This window comes from Gekko japonicus, unplaced genomic scaffold (genome assembly GCF_001447785.1).
Source record: "Gekko japonicus isolate JY-2015 unplaced genomic scaffold, Gekko_japonicus_V1.1 scaffold1775, whole genome shotgun sequence".
Taxonomy (NCBI): Eukaryota; Metazoa; Chordata; class Lepidosauria; order Squamata; family Gekkonidae; genus Gekko; species Gekko japonicus.
This window is the reverse complement of record NW_015165872.1, coordinates 149,942-152,945: the sequence shown is the minus strand read 5'-3', so window position 1 is coordinate 152,945 and position 3,004 is coordinate 149,942. Positions and strand designations below refer to the sequence as shown.

General features: G+C 48.4%; 2 long non-coding RNA genes across 2 annotated transcripts in view; both read right to left on the bottom strand.

The window, feature by feature from the left end:
• Positions 1–426: 426 nt before the first annotated feature.
• LOC107110479 overlaps positions 427–3,004 on the bottom strand; it is an 18,151-nt gene continuing 15,573 nt past the window's right edge. The window contains exon 3 of the long non-coding RNA XR_001482523.1: positions 427–441. This is a non-coding gene — a long non-coding RNA (uncharacterized LOC107110479). The remainder of the gene's footprint in view (positions 442–3,004) is intronic.
• LOC107110480 overlaps positions 1,666–3,004 on the bottom strand; it is a 3,068-nt gene continuing 1,729 nt past the window's right edge. Inside the window, exon 2 of the long non-coding RNA XR_001482524.1 lies at positions 1,666–1,794. This is a non-coding gene — a long non-coding RNA (uncharacterized LOC107110480). The remainder of the gene's footprint in view (positions 1,795–3,004) is intronic.

The window sequence follows — 3,004 nt, the reverse complement described above, 5'->3', positions numbered from 1 at the left end:
GGTGCTTGAGAACAAGTTTCGTTGATGTGGAAGAACCACAGGAGCCTCAAGTCTGAGATTCGGTTAATGCAGAAGAGTGATCCTGAGTTTTGGAAATCTGAAGATAGGCTGACTCCATCCCACCTATTCCAGCACTCCAAGGCTCTTCAGTCTTCCCAGACTGGACTTCTTTTTGGTTTTACAGAATTAGAGGGCACTGTTCCTTGTTGGGACCAAGGAAAAGGAAGTTGTGGCCAAGAACCACAACACGTTTTTCCTCAGCCCCAACAAAATGGCTTTCGAGGTGAGACGGGCCAAGCGGAAACATTTCTGGTCAAGAAAACAAGGACCTCAGCAACTGATGGAGGAAAATTTCTGTTGGGTTTCACCCTCAGCCGGGGGGGGGAAATTGTCCCAATTGTATAATGGAAGGTTTAGTTCGAGCATTCCAAGCTAGCTAACCTTGAAGCCTGTTTCATGTCTGCCTGACTACAGATCATTATCTGTTTGGTTACAGTCTGAGTTGGCAATTAAAAGAAGAAAAAGAGATTGGATTTATACCCCACCTTCGCTTGGAGTCCCAGAGTGGCTTACACACTCTGTTCTCTCCTCCTCCTTTCTCTTCCCCTTCTGTGAGGTAGGTGGGGCTGAGAGAGCTCTATCCAGAACTGCCCTTTCAAGAACACCTCTGACAGAACTACGGCTTGCCCAAGGTCATCCAGCAGCTGCAAGTGGAGGAGTGGGGAATCAAACCCGGTTCTCCCAGATTAGAGTCCACGCACTCAACCACTACACCAAACTGGCTCCCTAGCATCTCCATTTAAAAGGATCTCAGGTAACAAATTCTGGAAAAGACCTTTCGGCTCTGAGAGCTTCTGCAGCGAAGATAGACACTGAGTTGGAAGGACCAACCGTCTGAATTGGTAAAAAGACAACATCATATGAAAACGTTCGAATGGAAATGAAGCTATGAAGGTGTTTGTTATTCAGGCCCGTAGCCAGGATTTTTAAAGTTTGGGGGCATTTAAATTTCTCAGGGGGCACTGGCTAGTCGTATTAAAGGAATACCTGGCTCATTCCCCACACCTGCCTCCACTTGGGGGCCCTGGGCTGGATGGGAAGTCGTGGGGCCTGGCCATTAAGTCAGGGGGCCTAGCCCCGAGATGCCCCCTGTAGCTATGGGCCTGTTGTTATTATACAATGAATACCAGAACACAGGAAATGTCCATGCTTGCAAGGTTTATTGTCCCCAGAGCAATGACAGTACAGTAGGAAAAGCAATTCTGGAAGAACTTCCGTTCCCAGAAGATGAACACATTAGTCGTTAGATGGTGAGAAAGAACACGTCGTCCTCAAACGGTGGATGCTTGCTTTTATGTTCTCAGAGACTTATGTGCTGAACATGATCTCTGGGCAGGGAAGGGAAGATGAAGTGTGAGCACTTCAAGAAGACGAGGGAGAGAGCACCACAACATCCTCAGCGGGAAAGGACCATCCGGATCTTCCACAGATCTCCGAGGAGGCGTCGACTTTTAGGTTTGGACACTGGGGACTTGCTGGATTGCTTAGCCGCAGCAGCCGCCCCGGTTGTTTCCTCCGCAGCAGTAGACCATGGGTTGACAACTTGGTTGACAACACCCACCGCAGCACGAATTGGGGATGCAGATCACTCTCATTCCGTCGTTGTTGTTACCGCCGCCACAGTTGCAGTCGCAGTCGCAGCCGCCGCCGCCACCGCCGCCGTTGTTGATCAGGATAAGCCTGCATCCTCCTCCTCCACCGCAGCAGTTCATGTTGGCGTCTCTTGAGGTGAACCTTAAAAAGCAACCGGAGAATAACCCTTATTGGCATACGCGTCCTTTGCTAAAGGCTCAGAGAGAAAGAGGAACAACAGGCAACCGACAGGGGAGGGGGGGTAAACAGAGGGACCTCTTTGGCTTCACTGTCACTGCGGGTGGCCAAAACAGTGTCTTTGTTGGACCATTGCAGCCTGAAAGTTATGATAGAATTCTCTTCTTTTGCAGGCAAAAAGATCCCATGATTAGAGGGGGAGTGGATCAATGTTCCCTCTAAGCTGTGGAGTCTTGTGAGCAAGAATGCTACTCTGTGAGCTACCAGCATTAATGTTGTGAGCCGGCGATTTGGCTACTGCATAAATTAGTTTGCTCTGGAGCCCTCCTTCCTGAGCGGAGACAAAAATGTGTGAGCCAGAGGCTAAAAAAACTGTGAGCTAGCTCACACTAACTCAGCTTAGAGGGAACAGTGGAGTGGATTATCCTTTTAGGGAGAAGGTGCTTGAGCAGTTATGGTCAGTGTTCCCTCTAAGCTGAGTGAGTGTGAGCTAGTTCACAGGGTTTTTTTTAGCCTCCGGCTCACACGTTTTTGTCCTAGTGCAGGTAGGATGGCTCCAGCGCACACTAATTTATGCAGCAGCCAAATCGCTCGCTCACAGTTTTAATGCTCACAAAGCAGAATGTTTGCTCACAAGACTCCACAGCTTAGAGAGCACTGGTTATGGTGAAATGGATAAGAATGTTGGGCCGGAGATGGGGAGACCGGAGTTCACATGTGCACACTGGACGGCACTGGACAAGTACATTTCTCCCAGCCTAAACTGTTCATGGGTCTTTTGTTTAACTAAAACTTAGAAGAGAGGATCTAGGGATCGCGCCCTGAGACCTATGAAGGAGGAGCAAGAGTAAAATGTGATATCTCAATTGAGAGGGGAAGCTAGAACCCATCTCTTTGACTTCTGGGTTTCTCTGTGCAGGGAATTTTCTTTCTGTACGAATGACCCCCCCCACACCCTTCATTCTAGCCAGTCACAAGTTAACGATGGAAAACTCACTTCCCATGCATTTGTCATTGAGCCTTAAAACTGTATAATTTCAAACAGAACATGCTTTCATCAGCAGATCAGCAATCTAAAATCTGTCTAGTTTTTTTTATTAGAGAGAGAGAGAGAGAGAGAGAGAGAGAGAGAGAGAGAGAGAGAGAGAGACAGTGTGTGCGACCCAGCTCTCTC